The sequence below is a fragment of the Cydia splendana genome, chromosome 22, assembly GCF_910591565.1.
Source record: "Cydia splendana chromosome 22, ilCydSple1.2, whole genome shotgun sequence".
NCBI lineage: Eukaryota > Metazoa > Arthropoda > Insecta > Lepidoptera > Tortricidae > Cydia > Cydia splendana.
Genome location: NC_085981.1, coordinates 8,703,924 through 8,728,935, shown reverse-complemented (window position 1 = coordinate 8,728,935; position 25,012 = coordinate 8,703,924). Strand labels below are relative to the sequence as shown.

General features: G+C 40.1%; 1 protein-coding gene across 1 annotated transcript in view; it reads right to left on the bottom strand.

Moving 5' to 3' along the window:
• The window catches only part of LOC134801495 (uncharacterized), a 148,377-nt gene that overhangs the window by 100,222 nt on the left and 23,143 nt on the right, over positions 1-25,012 (bottom strand). The window lies entirely within an intron of this gene.

Below are 25,012 nucleotides of genomic sequence, written 5' to 3'. Positions count from 1 at the left end.
GAAATATCATTTGATATTTACCAGTCGCTTTTCGGTGAAGGAAAACATCGTGAGGAAACCGGACTAATCCCAATAAGGCCTAGTTTACCCTCTGGGTTGGAAGGTCAGATGGCAGTCGCTTTCGTAAAAACTAGTGCCTACGCCAATTCCTGGGATTAGTTGACAAGCGGACCCCAGGCTCCCATGAGCCGTGGCAAAATCCCGGGACATTGCGAGGAAGAAGAAGACTGATATATCAGTGTCAAAGTGACGTTTTTGGTTGATAAATGTCACTTTTGACACTGACAGACTACTAAAAAAATATATTTTAACTTTAAAAACGTGCCAGGTGGCTTGGGTCCGACGACGGTGCGGGGCCTTCCACACAACGATTGAAACCCTTTTTCTATCCTAAATTTTTCAATGTATATTTGCCTATATGTATTATTATATTTATATTAAAAGTTTTAACATCTTAAAAACGTTGGCCCCCTAAGGACGATTTACGAATATTTTGTACAACATTTTCATTTCATAAAAAGTTTATATCATTAAATAAGTAAATTTAAAAAGAAAGTAAATGTTTTACGGCCAATCATCGTCTATGGAAATATAGTTTTTAAAAGTATATGTGATAGGTTTGTTTCATATTTGTAATTGCAAAACTTATCTATAGAGCGACATAAAATAGGAGAAAATAATAAAATGGAACTAAAAAAATTCCATACTAAATTGTTGCTATGTTTAAGCATTTTACGTCAAAAATGTGACAGTTACGTAGGAAGTGGCGCCCTCTACAATTTCTTGTCGGACTATAGTGACCTATTTAATATATTATCTTTGTCTCACGGAAGTTTTCTTTGTATCTCCACGTTCCCGTGCTGCCGGCTTACACCCCCGCTCTATAATTGGAGAAGGGATTATGAGCAAATGGTTTCAGTACGGAGTTAAGCACGTTTGGCTCACATGGTCGAATGCACCGCGAGTCAGTAGCAGATTATCATAGCTAAGTTTCTTCCGTGCGATAATTTGTAAAATGATTCAGCGAGCTGCATCGTGAGCCTTGTGAACGTTATTATATTATAAATATAACCACATGAGTCTGTCTAAGCTAAGTTTGCACCGACTTGAAGAGGACCAATTGAGGGGGTGTTATTATAAACGTCATATTTTCATAGAAATATGACATTGATAATGACATTAAAAGTGGAAAAATTACTGCCTTGGTGGACTTGAACCATACAGAGGCAGTGAGTTTCGTGAATTTTATTCTAAGCTTAAAAGCATCGTTCGCAGGTGTTTCTGCTCGTTAAACATTAATTAATAATGTCATTGCTACATTTTCATTCTACGTCATATGGCGCGAATGGCCTGATAAAAAAGTAATATGTATTACATATGTTTAATCTAATACGAGCAACTTTTGAGTTTTTATATGTTTTCTGAGCAAAGCTCGGTCTTCCAGATATTATATATAACAGGGCTTTTCCGAATCTATTTTGTTTTACATTTCAACGCAGGTTACACATGACTTGTTTCACGTCGAAAGGTAATCAATAATCATAAACAAAATAAATTCGCGAGAATAATATGAAATTTGTAGCTAGCTCTTGGACTAGTATATGTACGAATGTATGTTATTGGTTTTGCGGGGAAATGCCAGTAATTCCGCTCGAGGAGTTTGATCGAATGAAATGGATTTGATGGTTAGGCTATTTATAGCCTGACCATCGCAAACGCTGAACGTTAGATATAGCGCGTTGTTGTTGCCTCTCTGTCTCACTTGTAAATTCGCACGTAAGTGTGACAGGGAGACAACACATTGAACGTGGTTCGCGGTAGGCCCTCTGATCCAAATAATTGAAGCGAAGTCAATCATGTTGGTATTTGAAAGCTACGTTTGTGATTCTGTTGTGTGTTTACAAACTCGCGTTATCAATGGTGCAGGATTCATTGAAAATAAGGGTAGCCATCTAAAATCAACACGGTTGGGTTGTTTGATTACTAACGGCCCGATTCGAACTTTAAGATACGTCTAATATTACGTCTAGATACGACATGGATTAGATATGTTAGTGTCACATAAGTGACGTTTTTGTTTGAAGAAACGTCACTTTAGACACTGACATATCTAATTCATATCGTATCTAGACGTAATATTTGACGTATCTTAAAGTTCGAATCGGGCCGTAAATTTCTGTGGCTATCTTTGGTGTCACATCAGCTCTAGGTGACTATAATATTGCATTACCAGGCCCCAATTTCACCACGGTGACAGGTGCGACAATTGTAAAACATCACTGTTGCTGACGTCACAGGCATCCATGGGCTACGGTTACCGCTTACCATCGGGCGGGCCGCATTCCTGTTTGCCACCATCATTGTATTATTAAAAAAACTTTATTATATCGGAAGTTTATGACAATTGTCACAAGAAACACTACAATTGTCACGAAATCCCGACATATAACGCATTTCCTGTCAAGATTCACCGACAATTCTACAAATATGTCGACTAGAAAAAATAATTCTTGTTTCACAACATAATTGTAATACATACAATTGTAGCAAAATGCCTGTCATGTTTGTAAGTATTTCTATAGAAAATATTTTATAAAATTGTAATATGTCACCTGTCGCTTGACAATTGTCGCTCGACATATGTCACTGACAATTGTAGCCGTGGTGAAATTGGGGCCAGCAGTCTTTCATAAGTACCTACTTATGCCAAATGTTATCTCAATCTTCCGATTGGTGTCCAACTGTCCACCAACAAATGGTAAAATATAATTGACAAATTTTAATCTTTATCATTGTCTAAGTAACATAACATAAGCCTTACCTATTGAACTTACTGTGGGACTAACGGCTCGATTCGGAAAATGAATTAGATTTCTACTAGACTTCAACAAGTTACGATATGGAAAATTTAAAGATATTTGTAAGATAGATATGTCAAATTTGACGTTTCCGCGATTCTGGAGGTCCTCTTGAACGATTTCGACAAGTTATGACTTAGATATCCAAGTCACATCCAGTCGATATCTAATGTAGATCTAGTTGATCTGTAAATCGTCTCTATATCTTGTGATTATCTCGAAATCCGAATAGGCCTGTTAGTCAATGTGTGTAATAATGTCCTATAAAAAACATACATACATGACAAGCGCGAGTCGGACTCGCGCACGAATGGTTCCGTGTTCCGTACCATTACGCAAAAACGGCTAAAAAATCACGTTTGTTGTATGGGAGCCCAACTTAAATAATATTAATATTCTGTTTTTAGTATTTGTTGTTATTGCGGCAACAGAAATACATCATCTGTGAAAATTTCAACTGTCTAGCTACCACGGTTCATGAAATACAGCCTGGTGACAGACAGACGGACTTACGGACACACCGACGGACAGCGGAGTCTTAGTAATAGGGTCCCGCTTTTACCCTTTGGGTAAGGAACCCTAATAAATAGAAATGATAATAAAGTTTAGTGAAATACCTATAGCCACATAAGTAGCTATCATGGTCTAATAAAACATGGTCTTCTATTCCCAGAGTGACACGGGCCTACGTCACAATAACATTGCCACTTGATTTCAACATAACATGTTACATGGGTACATTATACCTATGGTTAATAAGTTAAAATATTTCTTTATAATTTTATAATTTTCATTTATATGTATTTTATCTTAAATTTTACAATAACACGTCATTTTTAATTATTCGTTAGCAATATCTTCCGATTCACGAAAGAAATTTCAGACGTTCGGGTAATTCTGTTTACATTACTGGCAACACAGGATAGCGCTGTCACATTTGACAATTCGGATCTAGATAACTTCATGCCCTGACCGTCATCCTTGTCGAACGCGTGTTAATTGTTATTTCCTTCTCGCTCAGTGTCAGCAGTCGCAGTGTTTTCCAAACTTTTCACGTCGTAAGCTTGGTAATTAATGTGTAACTGTGAATTAGTTTTTCAAACGTTTGTTTTGTATAGATAAATACAGTTTAATTTAATACCTTAGATTTGTTTTATTTTACTATGTTTCTACATGAATAACTTAAAATTAATGTCGTTAAAATAATTTTCACCGTTGGTTAAAATTCTCCCACATTTTAAAGTTTGAGAACCTGTAAACAGCATGATGACGTAGGCCCGTGTCAGTTAGGTCATACGCGAATCTCGGAATAGAGTACCAGGCGGAGTATATTATTATACCATGGTAGCTATATAAGTAGTTTGTAATGTAGATCCGACATTTTTCTGTATCGTCCGCCCTCGGTTACGACACTGAAATATTGTGGACACGACATGAATGGCGGAGTAGGGTTGTCACATTGCTTTTGCAATTTCGTAAATGGATCGTACAGAGACAGAAACACTAAAAATGTCCTTTCAGTACCCCGAAGTTAACCTCTTGTCTGTTTATGATAAGGATCCTGATCGAATTTTTAGTCATCTTTTTGCATTGACAAATATATCTACGGAAGGCCTTACGGGCACTAAGAATGGTGCTAGTTCAGCAGTGTCACTCACGAATTTGAGCCAATCGTGCACTCTAACACAACTAGTTGCGACCAATCGCGCCCGTGATGCGAACTTATTAACCAATCGCGTTGTGGCGTTAGACTGTGCGATTGGCTATAATTCGTGTGCATCACAACGCTGGCACCATTCTTATTGCCGTATACGGGCCGTCGTCGTCTATGCCTTCTGGACAGTTTGCCTTTCGGGCATCTGAAGCAACCTAACGAATATATCCTACCTATCTATTAGTTTAATGTGAACAACATCAAAACATTAAACAGGAACTTTACGATCAGGCGGATATTGCGATCGGCGGCCGACATATATCCTTGGTTAAGTACCCACAACACAAGCCTGAGCTTACTGTGGGACTTAAATTTGTGTAATAATGTCCTATAATATAATTTATTTGTATGTCTTCCGAACAATGCCTGCGCGGAGCCGAAGCCAACACGTAGAAGCCCTCTCGACACTTCAATGAAATGTCGAGATTTATTTATTATGATTATGATTATGATTATCACGAGCCTGTAGACAACCCTAAGCGGTGAGGGGTAGCCGCCCCCGCTGACTCGGATTTTAAGAGCGCTTATTTACCGCTCGGACGGACGTTTCGAAAAACTTTCGATAAGGTTATTATTAAATTTTTAATATCAAGACTTTGAAAATACTGGCTTACGAAGTCAGCACCGTTTTGAATATATAAGTGGAATATTTTATAAGTAAAAGACATATAATTTAAGATATTAATGCACAATGATATGATAAATTTATTGCTTCAACGGTACATACTTAGCTTTGAAGTAAGAAGATTGATTAGGTTTTTATACTGTTATATTATGACTTTTAACAGGGTTCTATAATTCATGTAGGTATCTATAATTGTTTAGTCTTATACTAGTAAATATTTATTTACTAGCCTACATATGTAATAGGAATGAATATCGACAATTTACATACATTAATGATTAATGAGACTCTTGTAACACTTCATTTACCACTGTACAAAACTGCAAGTATATTACTTACTTAGTATTAGTTAGTATGTTGTTGCTAGGCAGAGTGATTGTCGTCAAGCTCACTATACTTGTTAACCTATCGAATGAGATGATGCCTTTACTGATACTGGTTAGCAATATGTAATCATACTACATACCTATATGAGGCCTGGACGTTAGTGAGATGACGATTCACTCATTGCTGGTGTCCTACTTTATTACCTGCATATAAAATAAGTTTCACCTGATTATCCACCTGGTTTCTTGAACCTCATAGTCGCCTCCAAACCTCCCCTTATAGCGACCCCATTCCTCACACTAAGTTTACCATAAGTTCATATTAGCCATCAACAATTCCCTCGGATCACTGTTCACTCTGAATACTGATATACGTTAGTCACAATTTACTTGAGGCACATCATTAATCTAATAACACCCATGGTATAATAATATACTCCGCCTGGTACTCCATTCCGAGATTCGCGTATGACCTAACTGACACGCGCCTACGTCATCATGCTGTTTACAGGTTCTCAAACTTTGAAATGTGGGAGAATTTTAACCAACGGTGAAAATTATTTTAACGGCATTAATTTTAAGTTATTCATGTAGAAACATAGTAAAATAAAACAAATCTAATGTATTAAATTAAACTTTATTTATCTATACAAGACAAACGTTTAAAAAACTAATTCACAGTTACACATTAATTACCAAGCTTACGACGTGAAAAGTTTGGAAAACACTGCGACTGCTGACACTGAGCGAGAAGGAAATAACAATTAACACGCGTTCGACAAGGATGACGGTCAGGGCATGAAGTTATCTAGATCCGAATTGTCAAATGTGCACAGCGCTATCCTGTGTTGCCAGTAGTATAAACAGAATTACCCGAAAGTCTGAAATTTCTTTCGTGAATCGGAAGATATTGCTAACGAGTAATTAAAAATGACGTGTTATTGTAAAATTTAAGCTAAAATACATATAAATGAAAATTATAAAATTATAAAGAAATATTTTAACTTATTAACCATAGGTATAATGTACCCATGTAACATGTTATGTTGAAATAAAGTGGCAATGTTATTGTGACGTAGGCGTGTCACTCTGGGAATGGAAGAGCATGTTTTATTAGACCATGAATAACACCATAAGAAAGCCGTTGAGTTGATCCCCAAAGCAAAATTCTCCCCCCGTAGATCTGTTCGCACATAACCTCCCTTTCTTACTCTCGTTCGGCGTCTACTCTTTTGTCTTTTCCTAAAAAATCACAATAACCTAGAAGCGGTTATTTTAACTTAAACGTGACTGCAAGCGCCTTCTACCCCATGACGCTGGCAACTATTAGCCGGTTCGCGTGTTCGCGACAGTGATGGCAGATGCACTGAAATGTTAACAGAATGGTGGCCGCTTTCAGATTAAAGATGCGCCTGGCGTCCGTTGGCTCATTGGGTGGACGACGTCCGGAAAATTGCGGGTCACTTCTGGATGACATTAGCTCAGGACTGGGACAAGGGGCGTACTAGAAGAGAGGCAGTGGGCGATAAAGGGCTGATATGATGATGATGATGTGATATTATTTACAAAATAGAGTCACAGCAACAGGACCGAATATTCTCGCAGCCACCCACGGTAGTTTAACGACACAATAACTGCTATTTTTGCCATAAATCGTGGGCCATAAAAACAACCGCGGACCTTTTTGGATATGAAAATAGGATAGGGATAAAGTAGTTTTGACCCACGACAATCCGGATACTTTATAACAAAGAGGTGAAGGTGATCCTAAGCCCTATATATTTTTTAAAGGACCGGCAACTTTGTATGGAGCCTGGACCCAACGCCAACAGTAATGAGAGTAAGGTCATTAGATTCCATTGCAGAACTGAGATATTGGTATTTTAACCAAAATATCGTCACCCTTATTACCTAGGGAATAGAGTCCAAGTAAGTAAATTAATTGCTGCAGGGTAGATGTTTGCGCACCGCCGGGCGAGCAGACCGAATGATTTGCCGCGCTCGCCCGGCGGTGGACACTATTGCCTAGGTAATAAGGGTGACGACATTTGGAGTAAAATACCAATATCTCAGTTCTGTTCTGCAATGGATTTTCGCTTGGTGCCCATAGAATGAAATGAAGTACAGAGAAATACCTATCTAATTAATGACCTAACTTTCAACTCTGTTGGTTTTGGGACCATTTTGACGCATAAGTCTTTTCTCGCCTTTTTAATCCCCTACGCAAAAAAGGGATGTTACCATTATTGTTCTTCGAGATATTTAAGATTGTCAATTTCTCCTTAGGTATTTAAATAAAAGTAAACAAACAATTTTTACATTTTCGGGTAAGATTTATTGGCTAACCAACCAAATACAAAACCGCCTGGATCATTATTATTTGATCATGTAATGTTTTCATCTACCCTCAAATGGCTCCTGGTCAGTTGAGGTGAGGGTAGATGTACAAATTGTTACAACAATATTACAACAATTTTAATTTTAATTGTAACAATTTTTACATTTTCGGGTAGTTATAAGATTTATTGGCTAACCAACCAAATACAAAACCGCCTGGATCCGTTACTGAGCGACCTGACTTTAACCTACATTATTTGATCATGTAATGTTTTCATCTACCCTCAACTGGCTTAAGGAGTCATTTGAGGGTAGATTTTGTTTACTTTTATTTGAATACCTAAAAATACAGAGTATAATTAGTAACGATAAACAGCAAACATAAACGCGAAACGAAATTAAAACATTACTTTTAATTGGACACCTTATTAATTGTACTACTCCACAAAGAATGTTGACCTCCGACACTGACAAGATCTGTTTGATTTTTAATTAAAAGCCTGAAGTTAGTACCCTTGGTATAGTTGACACAAATACAGTAGTACCTACCCCTACCATGAGCTAGCGACAGCGGCAACTCAAATGCAGTGCACCTCGCTTGCCACATTGTCAGTATGAGGGAGATGCATTGTACGAGTAAGTTAGTTTAAGCAGTCACTAGCAAATATGTCAGTGTCAAACTCCTGGTAAGGATAGATATAGGTAAGGTGAGTGAGGTGAGCGGAGAGGACGGGTTTGCTTATAAAAATGTGTTCAAGTAGACTAACTAGTGAATTTTGCTCTTACTTGAAAAAATGTTGATTTAGATGATAATTAAATGCAGTGTGATTTAATTGCCATACGAATTATACGAAATAAGTTTTTTAGTAAAACACAGTGATAACGGGTGAACGCGATCGTGCTACCTAACGTGGGATTATCAAAAATTCATAGGGACTATTCCATCCACTAGCGTTTTTCTCTAACAACGAACAACATTGATAATTTCGTCGACAAAGCAGCGATTGCTTTTAGTTTCAGCAATCAAAAGCAAATGTTTTTTTTTCCTACGATTGAAAATCAAAGAAATATACGTTCGTGTACGGAATAGTACCTAGGACGGAATTTGCCACATTGACCTTACTTCTAATTTAGTCAAACACAACTCAAAAGCATACGATATTAGCTAACGTCATGGTTGGGGCCGGTATTTTGTAAATAATACAATTATTGTATTAAAAACAAACAGGAATCACTTATGGAAAATTGTGTACTTTTCTTTTTACTACATTTAAATGGACAGATGATTTGAACTTAGATTTAAAAGAATTAAGTAGCAAAAAACTGCTTAAATTATAAAAAATAGAGGGCTGGAAAAAGTGAGAAAAGTCATTGCTCAGCTGAGCAGAAAAGCACTACCAGGCTCCCAAAAATTATATTATTGAAATTCGTCGGGTGAGAATACGTTTGTGCCATACGCCACTTACATTGGTTTGCAGGAGAGCGAAAAGAAGCAAGTAAAAATATTTTCGAGAAGTTTTACATTTAGGACATATTGAATTTATTTATCATTTAGGCACATGTTTACTATGTATAGCACCATACAAAATATAGTGGTAATAATGAAATAAAAGCATTTTTATTATTGCCATATCCGTTTTGATGAGTAAATGTTAAACCTACATTGTATGACATGTCACAAAAGTTTTGGATATGTCACACTTTTGTGTCAATTTTCTGTTAACAGAGTGTAATTATCCCATAGTAAAATGCGGATTATTTTTCAAAAACCGATTAGTGTCAATTATAGCATATTTTTTGTTATTTTAGGAATCATTAAAAAACTATTTTGCTCAAAAATGGATATGTCACAAACGTATTCTCAGCCGACGGAATATGAGACCACTGTTTATGTGTTCACTACTGAGGGTTCTGTTGTTTTAGGATCTCGTTATTGAAGACACTTTTAATCCCTTCCAGTAAACGATTTATGGTATAATTAATTTGGATTTATTAAGGCTTTCATTTTACCTCAAAGAATTCATAATTGGATATAAATACGATGTCCTTATTTCATTTTTTAAGGCTCCGAAGACATTTTCCGCTTTTTCAGTCTGCATTTACGAGTATATGAGTCTGATAGGAGTCTGTGATTGTCAAATAGTCTTATAAATTAAACATTTGATATTACTATTAAGTTATTATAAGTCATATATATGTATGTAGTAATTACTTAAGTCCCGGTTATTATATTAATAGGTACATATCTCCAATAGATAACTAAACTATAAAACTTAAACCCTAAATCTAAAAATAAATAATACTTATCTTAAAATAAAATACTAAAACATATCCCCCTGCGGCATGCTGCCGTAGATGCTGGCAGTATTTCCTCGCTTTACCGTTAGACTAATTCTTTGATCGAGGAAGCTGCCAGCTCTGCGGTCATCGGTGACCTCTGTTAACCTTTTGGATAGTTCCTTAATAAGTTTAAGGGCGCTTGGACCCCACGGGAATTTACTATTGGGTGTTTCTCTAGTAACTTCCACAGTAGTAACTCACACAGGTATACTTGATATATAAATATACTAGCGACCCGCCCAACTTCGGATAGGTTAACAAATTATACACAACCTGAACCTTTCTCAAGAACCATTGTATTGATAGGTGAAAACCGCATGAAAATCCGTTCAGTAGTTTTGGAGTTTATCGCGAACAAACACACAAACACACAAACAGACAGACGCTGCGGGGACTTTGTTTTATAAGGTGTAGTGATCTATTATAGTATTAAGGGGCCCACTGATTAACAGTCCGCCGGACGGTATCGGCTGTCAGTTATTCGGAACTGTCAAAATATTGTTCTAAGCTGACAGGCCGATACCGTCCGGCGGACTGTTAATCAGTGGGCCCCTTTATCTAATATTTAGCAATGGCCGTAAAAGTGGACACTAATGACGTAATTTTCCTTGAACACGCTCTTCTTAGTGATAGAACCGTTTTGGGCCCTTAACATAACAATTAACCCTTCCTATTAGTACATAAGCCGGTACTTACTAGTGTCAGTTATGAAACAAAGTTACCTATATTTGTATTTGCGGTTGATAGAGATGGGTAGGTATGGGGAATTGTTGTGTACGTACATTTTTTTAGGCGGATTCGGGTAAGTTTTTAGAACTTAAATAAGTTCTTCAATCTTACTTAAACATTTGTTTATAGTAAGATTGGTGTAATGCGGAATAACTGTAGTTGGAATAAAATACTTATTTAAACTATCTTGTAATAATAATATAACCTAAATATGTACAACATTTTTGTTTTGTAGATATTTACTGACAGACAACGAACAGCCTAAACCGTAGAAGGGGGTGCCGATTTCGTCACATAATAATTGATTGTCCTAATGTAATGTTACGCAAAAAATTCTTTTCGCATAATTTTTCTCCAGCTGAAACATAGAGTATTTTCGAAAATATTTTGCATAGGTTGTGTAGAATAGTTAGGTTTTTTTTTAATAAGCCTGGTTAAGTGTCCCACTGCTGGGTAAAGGCCTCCCCTCGCTTCCTCCACTCAACCCTGTCTTTTGTAGTTTCCCGCCAATCCGGATAAAATGCGTCCAAGTCGTCCCGCCATCTCCTTTTCGGTCTGCCTACACTCCGGCTAGCACCATCTATGGTGTTCCGTGGGTCCCACTCCGTAACCATTTTGGCCCACCTTTCAGGGTGCATGCGGCAGACATGTCCAGCCCAGTCCCACTTAAGCTTAGCAGTCGGTTGGTTGAAAACAGGCAAACCATAGAAGTCAATAGACGTATCGATAACGCCTGGAAGAGCTTCTGGTCCATGAAGGCGCTATTGAAGGGTAACCTTCCCCTGTGTCTCAAGCGCAAACTCATCGACATGTGTATCCTGCCTATCCTAACCTATGGTGCACAGACATGGTCATTGACAGGCTTTAAAGTCCAAACCCAAGGTTTGCCAGCGAGCGATGGAGCGCAGTATACTGGGTGTTCGCAGGACTGATAGAATCAGAAACACGGAACTGCGCTCCAGAACTAGAGTTGTAGATGTAGGTGTCAAGTTAGGTTTGTTTTATAATTTTTCAGAAATGTTATTAGTTTCAGCACAATAACAATTATGCGAAATGAGTTTTATTCGTAACATTACATTAGGACAATCAATTATTAAGCGACCCAATATAGACTCCCTAGAAGGTACCTAAGACCTTGAAAATTAAAATCATCATATAAGTGATTTGTAAACGTTGTGGAGACAAACAATGGACGGATTTTTTTGAAATTCGACCCTCAATTGGTTGAAAATAGGCGTCTTTAACAACTTTTACGCGCTTTTTCGTTGTTTGACAAAATATTAAAAGTACCTTGAATTTGAACCTACACAGACGAAGTCGTATGCGATGGCTAGTAGGTAAATATATAATATTTATGTCATAGGTGTCAATACACTTATTCGTTGCCACTTTTATTATTAATTCACAGCCATCGATGCGATAAACAGGACAAATCAATATTGATTGGGTGTCAAATATTGGGACGGTTTCCTTACCTCGTTCTATGACAAATAAAGGTAGACCGCCTCGCCTCCCACCTCCCACGCAAGCGTAGGCCGGAAAATGGGATTTCGACAATGTCGTGTAGGCGTACCTGAAAGTGGCAAAACGGACACGGTGATAAATATGAAATATGAGATAGTTAATATTGGTGTAGCGAAGGTTCCAGTTTCTTGACCACTTCTTGACCCTTTGAAAGCCAGGCGCTTAGGTATATGTAGCATGTACACTTAACTAGGGTGTTGCTTATTTCGTCGAAATTGAAATTTTATATGTCTCACCCCCTTAAATTGTTCTCTTTCACTAAAAAACAAATGTGGATTTATTTCAGAATTTTTAATTTCATTTTAGGGGTCGCTACCGAATTTAGAAAATTTGGATCCTTCATACATGATGATTTTTTTTTTAATTTTTCGTTTTTTTTTAGTGAGACAGTGCGTTAAATTGTATTTTTCTTAATTACTCGTAATGCATGTTAATTATAAGATGTAATAATGTTTTGAAAAGATGTGTCCCGCCGAGTTTGTTGCCGGTCCCATATTGGGATACCCTCCTCCAATTGAGGGGGGATTTAAATCTTCTCGGGGCAGAGGTGTACGGTTGGAGCCGGTAAAGGTTTATTTGACGTTCATAAGCGCATTGTAATATGCCTACTTGAATAAACTATTTTTTATCTTTTTATCTTTACCTTTGTTTAACATGGCAATTAAGGTAGATATGTTACATGTTATAGGTATGTACATAGACAGTTTTAGTGATACTTGCAACAGATGTGAAATTGTTAGCGTAATTTTAAATGTATTATGCTCCACTTGACCGTCCGACGATAGCATAGTATCCGAAAAAAATATGCTCTTATCCGTCCGCGGGAACCTTACTATCCAAAGGGGTGGAAGAATGAATTGATTTCAGAGCCATGTAACGGAATATTTCGGCATTATTTACTAATTCTCTTGATGCGACAACGTAGCCTAACTAAATAGTTAGCTCTAAAAAAATGAGATGGCAGTGTAGTTATAATTTTTGTAGAAAGTTGTGAATGCGCTGCGCGGGGCGTGCGTCGCTAAAAAAACCCGGTCGGTTGACAGGAAAACAGTCTCGCGGGCCGGACGGTTGAGTGGATAGGTATTTTGTGAGTGCGATTATTAAGTACCTTTTTTTTTTTTTTTTTTTTGACGCAGGGGTAAATGCATTTAGGCATCTCACCCCCAAGGGGGAGGGGGTGGTATGTGGGACTCGCTCCTCCCATAACTCCCTCTGCTAAGCAGGGAGGGAGGGGAAGAGAATACCCACTAACATCCCCTGCGGCGTTGCCCGCGTTACCGTTATTGGGGGACGCCACAGGTTCGCAGACCATTCCACCGTGTCGTCCCCCCGGCTGCCCCGGATACTATACCGGGGGTACCCTCACTTTATTCGAGGGAAGGATCAGCAACGCACTGATCCTTCCCCCAGACGTCGAGAGGGCCCTTTAACGTGGGTCCCCAGCCCACAGGCCCTACTGGGGGAGTAGGCGATTGATATATTGTAACCGCCTTCTCCCCATCCGTCTACGCCGGAGCGGGTGCGCATTTGCTCGCTCTTCGCGCTCCCGTTCCGCTACCTCTTTTTTCTGCAAGACCTCTTCGCAGAATTTTGAGACGGCATCCCACGATCTCTCGCTGCTCAACATGCTAGACACCACACTGTGCAGAGAGAGATCATCCACCCCCAATATCGCCACCATTTCGTGGCGCTCTAAAACCCAGCTTGGGCAATCCGCAAGGGTGTGCTGGGCAGTGTCGTCCTCCTCGCCACAGTGATGGCAGACTGTTGACGGTTCCCGCTGAATTTGGTACAGGTAATGACCAAAGCAACCATGTCCAGTCATAACCTGCACCAGCCTATACGTTAGGCTCCCTCTTTTCCGGTCCAGCCAGCTGTCGAAAGACGGGAGAAGCGCCGCTATGGTGCGGGTACCATATCGGGCGTCCTCCAGCTGGTCTTTCCACCGGTCCCGCTCCCTTTTGGCTGCCGCCTTTCGCCTCGCATCTATCTCTTGTGGAGCCAGACGATCGTCATTGTTTCTGGCCTCCACCCGTTCTCTGTACCGCTCTGCCAAGAGCCTGGCGTCGAGCTCCCATGGCAGAGTGCCCGCGAGAGCGCATGCAGCGTCATATGCCACCGTGCGATAGCTCCTATTCATTCTCTGGGCTATTATCCTCTGCGGTCTTCGGAGGAGCGCCCTTGCTTTATCTTTTAGGCCCTCTGCCCATATCGGCGCCCCATATAGCGCCATACTTCGTACCACCATTGCGAAGAGGCGCCGGCATAGGGTTTGGGGCCCTCCCACGTTTGGCAGCAGGCGGCCCAGTGCCGATGCCGTGCCGACGAGCCGAGGAGCCAATTGTAAAAAATGCTCCTCAAAGTTCCACTTGCGGTCCAGAATGAGACCCAGATATTTTATGTGGGCCTTAACCTGGACCGCATCTCCCCCAACGGGGAGCGCCTCGTTGGGTCGTAATCGCCAGCCCCTTCCTCCGAAGATCACTGCGTCCGTTTTCGGCAGCGCCACCCTTAGCCCCAAGAGGCTGATTCTCCCCACTGTCAGCTCTGTAGCAACTGTTGCCCGCCTCAGAGTCTCATTATAGTCCTTCCCCCTCACGGCCACCATAGTATCATCAGCATAGCAAATGGTGACCATGCGGGGGAGTTGTGCACCTCGTATCGCCCAGTCAAAGCCGACATTCCAAAGGAGGGGCCCCAGCACTGACCCCTGAGGAACGCCGCACTCCATTTTGCGCTCTTTTAGGCCGTCCGCTACTTGATAGAGCACTACTCTTTCAGAGAGGTAGTGTCCTATAATCTTCTGCAGATAAAGGGGCACTTGGTGGTAACGGAGTGCCTCTTTAATTACCTCATAGGGGAGGGAGCCAAAAGCGTTTGCAATGTCCAAGGATACCGCTATTGCCCCCTCCCCTTTACGCGCTGCCTGATCACTGAAGGCCTTCAGTGTACTCAATGCGTCGATCGTCGACCGCCCCTCCCGGAACCCGAATTGCCTGTCACTTATGTTCGGGCCCGTGTCCTCCAAGTGCTTGATTACACGCCTAGCAATTATGCGTTCAAGCATTTTTCCCGTCTCGTCCAGGAGGACTATGGGGCGGTACCCTGAAGGAGAGTCAGCTGGACGACCCTCCTTCCGCAGCAGGCACAGCTTTCCCTCTTTCCAGCATTTGGGGAAAATCCCTTCCCTGAGGCAGTCATCGAAGATATACCGCAAACGTGGCTCCAAGTGTTTCAAAGCCACAGGGATGACCTTTCCTGGCACGCCATCTGGCCCTGGGGCCTTCTTGCATGCTTTAAGGCGGATTACTGCCCCGAGAATTTCCGCATCTGTCACTTCAGGGACATCACCAACCGGGATTTCACGGGTCGGAACCGACATTACTGGAGGAGTAAACTGCGGTGCCGCTGGGAAGAGGCCTTCTATGACTCTCGTGAGGAGTTCCGGCTCCAAGGAATCCATGGGGGGGGCATGTTTCATTTTATTCCGCACTATTTTATATGGCCGTCCCCATGGGTTCCTGTCCAGCGTACAAATGAACTCCTCTCGGGCTTCGTCCTTCCTCTTGGCTATCGCAGTTTTGAGTGCCTTTTTTGCAGTTGCCAGGGCAGCATACAGCAATTCCTCTTCTTCGATTGTATGCCGGCGACGTCGGCAGCGAGTATATTTGCGCCTGGCAGCATTGGCAGTGGTTCGCAGGACAGCTATCTCGTCAGACCACCAATATACTTGTTGTTTGCCAGGCAGCCGCTTTGCTCTGGTCATGCTAGCGTCGCATACTCTAGTGAGCGACGCACGGAAACAAACTACCCTCTCCTCCACCCCTATTTGATTCGGTGGAGTAGCACACCATGCTTCAATTATTGCTGCCTCTTCCGCCAGCTCTCTGTCCAGGCTAGCCAGGGACCACCTTGGTAGCCTGTTCTTCATGCGTCGCGGGGCAGGAGATGGGGCCATTAGCGATGGAGAAACCCTCATCCGTATATATACATGGTCAGAGAGGGTCTCCACCTCCTCCATGACATGCCAGTCTCTAATTCTATCGGCGATGACTGGGGTTGCCAACGTGATGTCGACAATGGACCCCCCCTGCCATCTCACGCAAGTATAAGCATTGCCTCGGTTGACAATGTTTAGCCCCATTGTCATCGCCCAGTCTCGCAAGGCTTCACCTCTCACGTCCGTGACGGGAGAGCCCCAGGCTGCACATTTGGCATTGAGGTCCCCCATTAGTAGGACTGGTTTCGGAGCAACCCTCCTTATTACCCTCCCAATGTTATCTAGATATCTCTCAAAAGCTATGAGTGGCTGATTTCGAGAACGGGGGGGAAAGTAGGTCCCGATTACCACTATGTTTTCCCACTTTGCCGCTACATAGCCAGGCCCCTTATCAATGGGCATTAGCGGAGGGAAGTCCCCGATAGCCGGAACAACTAGGGCCACTCTCTCATCCGATGCTGCAGCCCAATTTGGGATAGGAGGAACGCACCAGGGCTCCGCCACCGCCGCAATGCTTATACCCCACTCCGCCATGACCTGCAGTAACAGGTCTTGCGCTCGGACGCAGTGGTTTGCGTTGGTCTGCAATATTTCGTGTTGGCGTATCGGCATTATTCTTCCATGTTGTTTTGTCCCTCGTCAGCCAGGCCGGCTGTTAGGTTACGCCCCGGGGCCCGGACGGGATCTTGCCTACCTCTGATCTTTGGAGGGTTGCATGCCTGACCCCCCATGATGTGGCCCGCTGGGCGCTTAGCTTGGTGACACGCCGCGCAGAACGACTTCTCCATGCACTCCGCCATCTTGTGCCCCGGTTTGCTACAACGGAAACACAAATTACCGCGTTCTACTGGTGAAGGGCATGTTGTTCTGGTGTGCCCCGTCCCCATGCATTTATAGCACCGGAACGGTGCCGGGTCCAGAACTTGTACCACCGCATTTGACCACCCCACCGAGATTCTCCCTTCGTCTGCCACTTTCTTTGCCGCCGCTACAGGACACTTCACCAGAGTTGATCCGGACCCATTGAAGGAGGCGCGGATTGAGCCCACCTTGACTTCCTCTACACTACATCCGCCTTTGGCCGCTATCACTGCTGCGACAGCATCAGGCGTTGCTGACTCGTTAAGACCAGACACGCGTAGACCAGCCACTTTTACGGGCCTGTAAACCTTCGCATCCTCTCCTACAAGGGCTTCTAACTTTTCCCGCAGACCGTCGGCCGCTCTGCCGTTATCCGCGTTGGGAACCTCAATGATTCGGGCCCCATCCGCTGTTTTGCGGATCCGTACAGCGATTATTAAGTACCTAACTAATTTATTCGAATTTAAACTGTTGTGAGACATACTATCATTGAATAATTTTACGGTTTAGACTCACTTGTTTTAAGACTAGACAAGCTTAAACTAAACAACAACAAGCTTAAAACAAGTGCAGGAGTATATATATATAGTGATGTACCGACTATTGATTTGGCCGACTAGCCGACTAGCCGACTAATCGGCGCTCGAATGGCCGATTAGTCGGCCGACTAGTCGGCTAGTCGGCCTGACCATTAGTTTCGTATAAGTTCAGGTGGAAAACAATAGTTTTGCTCCTTTGGTTGCGCTATTCATCATAATTTAGCTTGGCTAAAAGGTGTTCTCTACAGGTTCAAAGACCTATCACAAGAATCCTCGTTCAATTTCTGTCTTTAGTTCTTTTATTTTGCGATCCTGTGCAGACCGTCAGTACAGCTTGTAGGAGGTATTCCCAAGGCTCTATTTCCTGTACGTAGTCGCCAGTTAAGAACCTATCCCCTGTGGTCAGCGTCTTTACGAGCAACGTGCCCTGACTAAGTCTCTAAATTTTGCAATAACATTAATAGTTCCTCGTGACTCCACCATAAAAAAAAGAACAATAATAAAAAAAAATACTATCGAACTTGCACATGAAATTACACGAGAGTCAGTTGAAATCGACCAGTAGAGGAAAACACCAGCCCACTAACATACGATAACGATCAAACGGTCAATTATATGAACAAAAGTTTTCGTATGCACCCTGAATATGTATTTTAGTAAAATAAACATAAAACATATGGTAAATATTGACAGTTGATTTCTTTTGTTTCTGTTTTTCTTTCACTAATAAAGTGCCGACTAATCGGCCATTTTTGCCGACTAGTCGCCGACTAATCGCCGACTACAAATGTGGCCGGATAGTCGGCTTTCCCGACTAGTCGGCGACTAGTCGGTACATCCCTAATATATATATATTCATTTGTTCAAGTACACTGACAAAATAGAAAACCACAGACAAAACAAAATAGTCGCCAGCTCATGGCATAAGGTTTACAACCTGTTAGGTGTATATGTTCTAACAGTCTAAACCGTAAAATTATTCAAATTATTCAAAATTAATTTATTTATTGTAAACTGTGTAGTACCTACATAAAGGACTAAAGGTATGAACAGTTGCTCGTTTCGGGCGTATAATTTATAAATATCTACAATTATCGTTCATTTATCAATCGTTTCATTCACCTCTGCTCGGGTGTGCAACAATTTATTGATCTCTGATATTTGCTAACATTTTATTTTTAATTTACCCTAAAGAATTCAATTTTCAACCGTGTTTTAAAAATTCTTTGAACCCACACACATCACACCATCACTGCGCGTCAATGTCTTTTTAACATTGTCCGACGCCTGAAATAGTTAATATTCAAACAACTTGGTTTACAGAGCACGAAAGCAATTACTGAGATGGCTACTAGACGCTGAGGCTATCTTTTATAGCCTCCCACAAAAAGCACTTTGTTTATACTTAAATTAAGGCATTTATGATCTTATGTCACTGAGTGTTTTCGTTCATCAGTTTGGCTAAGCGTTGACGTTGAATTTTTTCTTAATGCGTAGGATTTTTTCGATTAATTTTTTCTTTGAGCAAGAATTACGTGCCGGCATTTAAGTGCTGGAGGATTTGAAGTCCATTAAGGCTTTTCCTATTAGTTAGTAATATCATCGGACATTTAAAAAAAAATAATCGATCGAATCTAGTGGCGGTGTTTTTGGCAAGAGACCGCCAGTGTGCACACACCCTAAAAAACCATTTTGTGGAATAATTGTGTTGTATTTAATAACAAAAAACAGCGTGAAGTTGAACAAAATTACGTCATTTCCTATAACAGGTATTCAAGCATTCACAATTCGAGAACAATTGAAACCTCTGATTGTTTTCTTTTCAAAGGAACAAATGTCTTTTTGTTAACTAAATAGAAGCTCTTGACACGTTTAAATAAAGGTGCGGATCAAAAGAAGCACTTCAGTGGTGGGCGTTGTTTGGAACATTTGTACAAACTTTTATTTAACTTGCAATGTAGGTATGTATGTAGGGTGGACCAAGAAAAGTCTGCAAAGATTTTTATAGCACACTCAGTGCAAGTGTTATTTTAAGCGTCACACATCTATGATATTATGACGTAAATAACACTTGCACTGAGTGTGCTATCAAAATCGTTGCAGACTTAGAGTTAGACCAAGAAAATTCTGCAGCGATTTTGATAGCCCACACAGTGGAAGTGTTATTTTAAATCCAAACATCTATGAAATAATGACGTATGAATAACACTTGCTGCTCTTGTTCAAAAAAAGTTACATGTAACTTCTAATAGCTCCACTTTCTTTGTATTACAATATCTAGTAAAATTGACGATATTTAAGAGCGATTCTTTTATTTTTTGCCAATTTTATATATTGTGGCAAAAAACCACTTTTGTGTTATTTCTACTCAGAATCACGAGCTCTTTCGATCCTAATGGGATAAAAAAATATCCCAGAGTGTTTTCCTATTGTGTTATTTGTTTCCCGTATACTTTGTATGGCGATAACAAAAAGGAAAGTTTGAAAAATGTATGAAAATTTTAGGACACTTTTTTTCTCCTATAAGGATGAGAAGGGCTCGCGATCCTGACTAGAAATAACACGAAAGTGGCAAAAAAGGTAGCGATATATATAAATATGGCAAAAAATAAAAGAAACGCTCTTAAAGTAAGCTGATCTATACAAAACTTCTACTCTATTTTATTTATTTACCATTTAGCAGCAAAAACGAATACCAGACATAGATATACATATTACTTAAATGCCGAAACTGTTGCCTCTTCAGCCTCTCAAACGGCTTAAATCCCCCCCCCCCTTCACCTTCTCCCCCCAACAGATAAGTTTAACAATAACTTTTTATTTGTGCCATTTTGCTTGGCCGCTAGTGATGTACTCGTGATGCTATCGAATATCGTATTTAAAACGAAATGTTTAATTTACCCGACCACTAACCAAAAGGGTTATAAAAGTAGTGTGGTTGTATGTATGTGTCTGTCATTTTATATATTTTTCACTGTATTTACCTATTTACAAATCTTAATTTCACAAAATAAAGCTAAAAGTACAAATGGAGAACTTAAAAAAAAATTGGATATATATCAGTCAGCCTACACTGAAAAAAATATGATCTATCGAGCACACATTAAAGTGATTTCATTAAGATTAACTGCTATATACAATATCAACAAATGTACGTACGTACGTACGTAACGTACGAACAGTAAACTTTACTGCTTGGTTCGATAGGTTCATATGGAACTGTTTAAAGCATTAAACGTTAATGCAATATCAATTGTTTTAAACCATTTTTTTTCTCAGTGTAAGGCTGTCGTGTAACAACTGAGCCAATTTTGGTGAATAAGTGACACACCATCCGTTTTATAGGAGGCAGCTACTTGTTAGAATAAAACAGTAAAGGATAACTCACGCTAGAACGGTCCGGGTCCGGGCCAGGGCATCAGACACTTCGTTTTCTATGAAACTAGAAACATCACGTGATTACTGATCACTCGTCATAGAAAACGTAGTATCGGACGCCTCGGCCCGGAGCCTGACCGTTTACCGTGTGTAATCCTTGTATGTACCTATATATGTATATATGTACCTATAGAGAAGTTCAACAGCGTTTACATTAAATAATATACAAAATACAGTTAGTCATACTTACAAACTAAACACACACAAGTTACTAACTAAACATCGCTGCCGCTCCTAGACGCTTGTACCTATATGTATGTATGTATACTATGTATGTATATACCTGTGTCATAGATTTGGATTCCCACACCTATTTTTTTACGGTTGTCGTCAGGTTGGTATTATCGATACTTTTGTCCGTCGTCGCACAACCCTAGTTCGGGCTAAACGATGTGAAAAGTCTTTCCTATTTGGCTTCCAGTGTCGTAATGCTTTTAACCGTCATTTTGTTTTCTCTGTAAGTATTAAGTAAGTAAAGTTGAGTAAGCCATTAGCTCTTCAAATGAATCATTGAAATCTTTGTTAAAGTGGGGTTGTTTTGAGAAATCAGGAAAAGATAAGACTTGAATAAGAATACCTTTAAACGAGCAATTCTTGTATACCTATATGTATTATATATATTAAGATTTCACTCAGGTTGAATGCAAAGGCTCAGGTCTATCTTTCTAATTTAAATTTAAAACCGTAGTTATATTCGGTCTGGCCATGTCGGTTGTTTGACCTATGAAGCCTATTCTGTGACCTATCACAATTAACACCGGCATTTAAATGTACAGGCCACGGCGCACCACTATCTGTCGTTACAACATAGTGGGAACGCGGCCTTAGACACATGTGTGGTATGTTGTAACTGACGCACGCGACTTGTGCGTCACCACTCGTAGTAAAAACGTCCGCGTGCGTCCACGTCAGCCGCACGCCCTAACGGATTAGCAACGTCAACAGCTAACCACACTAACTCAAATTCTACCTTATCCCACGGACGAAGCGTTTAAATTCCATTAACACATAGTAATCCTTCCATCCTGGATTACCCCCACGCAACTGTTATCGAGTTAAAAATATGCTGATTTAATTTAATTCTTGTTGCGTTGAATTAAGGTCGTACTGGGTGAGGAGAAGATTCATTGATGCTACTGGCTGTCGATAAGCATAAATAGAAGCCGTAGATGGATTAAGTAATTTAGTTTTCGAGTTTAATATCTTTATTAAAACTAAAATAAGACGTGGAACGACTTCTACCCAGGGAATTCATAAATGAACTGTACTTTTTGTTTATTACTTGGCTATTTTGGGGTCGCGATCCTAAATATCAAAAATGTGTTAAGATGGAATCAAGTATATAATTTTCTATATACGCGACATGTTTTCTAAAATCGATATATTGTTATGACACGCACTGACAGTTACTGACGTTATAAGTTGCAGCCACCAACTGTCATGAGGAGGAATTACGTAAAAATGGTTAACAAACACATATTTTTTATAAAACAATTACATCGATTATTTCTAAAAGTATACTTCTGAGAGAGTTGTGCCCATACAACAAAATTATCAGGAGAGCCAAATTACCATCATACTAAAATTTCGTGAGATTTAACTGAAACCACTTTTTCCCTATGTTTGCTGCGGGGTCCTTTGTTTAGTATAACCATCTTAACACATTTTTGATATTTAGGATCGCGACCCCAAAATAGCCAAGTGGGGTTAACTACAAAATCGCTTTTCATATCAGCCTATGGAAACCCTGTTCAGTGTGACCTTTTTAACATTTATGACATTTGGGATCACGTCAAAATCATCCAGTATAAAATGATTTTTGTAAAACAAAATGATCCAATGATTTCTTAGATTCAAAATTCAGGAACAAAACACCGCTGCTACGCTCGCTTGCTCGGGTATCAATAGTAGCACGAGGGGTTAAACATCAACTTTGCTCCCTTGTGGAACAAATAACTATTTAACCCCTAATGGTTTAGACTTAAAAGTAGGTAGATTTAGACCAAGAAAAGTCTGCAGCGATTTTCATAGCCTACGCAGTGCAAGTTTTATTTACACGTCGTAATTTCATAGAAATTCGACGTTTAAAATAACACCTGCACTGCGTGGGCTATCAAAATCTCTGCAGACTTTTCTTGGTCTAACTTTGTTTAACAACTTCTGCGCGGACGAATTCGCGGACGGAGTCTATTCTAAATTCAAAACCGTCGTCTGAAACTCCTCGTAAGGATTAAAATTTGCTAAAATACGTTTTAAATGTTAACAAAAAATGCCAGCTTCAGCATCAAGCGCTAATCCGTTAAAGCCTTAACTACTAAATAAAACCGCCTCAGAGCCGTAATAAATATAAAAAGCCATTAACGGGAAATAAACGTCGCTGGCTCGATAAAAAGTAAACGGATTACAAATTGGAGCCACATTCAAATTTTACAACTGGTTACGGTTTTGACCTTATTTTGATAGGACCTTGATCGCTCACGCTGATTGGTGAAATTAAAATTCACAATTCTAAATTATTTATTTTTGACAAATGTTTACAAACATAGGTGCCGAATCCTCCTTTTAAGTTAAAAACTTGTGTTAGGAGCTTAGAGCATATAATAACCGGAGTTTAAGAGCTTACCCCTCTGCCGAAAACCTTGCACAATTGTGCATCATTTGTATGGACTGACGTTTATCAGACATGGCTATTTGTACATCACGTACAAATAGCCATACACTTAATGTGCCCCTCCCCCGCAAAAATCGGCAGACTGTTTTGTACAGAAAATGACAGCCATGGCGTCTCCAACTCTCCAGTTACTAAATATTCAAAGGTTAGGAGGTATTCGCTCTTTCATAGACATCGGTTACACGCTAATTCTGGCGTCAGTTCAGTCCATCAGTCTGGTCAGACTGACGGGAGAATTATCGTGTAACACGCGGACTGATGTAATTGTAATGTAATTTTATCAGTCTGTTGTCAGTCTAGACTGATCGTCTAACCGTGTCCATTTTCCATCATTCTGGCATCAGTCAAAACTCGAATGGACTGAACTGACGCCAGAATTAGTGTGTAACCGATGTCTTACAAAGCGTGAGTGCGAAATGAAGTGAAACTAGTGAAAGTCGTGCATGAGGTGCCAGTCATCAAGACGATCGTGAAGGTCGTATCAAAACCAGTTCGTAACCGTAACAAGTTTAATCCGAATGAAGCTTGATGTAATGAAACAAAACAGTTTAATTGTGGGGTGTGAATAAATTGGTATCAGGTGCGGAGGACCTTGATGAAATAGTAACATTTACAGTATTTTGTGACCTCAAAAATGACGCAGGTTTTATTGAATACGACTCAAATATTGGAAAAATTAAAATGTTTATACTTGATCATTTTGAACGGATCGTCACAAAATTGAGTCATAAATATTGTAGGGAAAAATGAGGTACCTAATTATTTTTTCTTTTAAGTCTGACATAAAAGCTTCGTTGTTTTTTTATTAGAAGAGAAATATTTGTTTTCAAGATCATGTAGGTATGTAGCCAGGAGTCCTTATAAATATTATTTGGCATTCAAATGTTAGGAACAATAATAACTTAAAAATTAACAATCACAAAGGAAAATATCTTCATACTAAATAGGCGAACCTAATGCTATATAATATTTCCTACAAGTCAACCACCAGTATCATTGGCTTTCCTTTATCGGATAATGTTCAACAAAAATGTGTCAACCCACAATAAT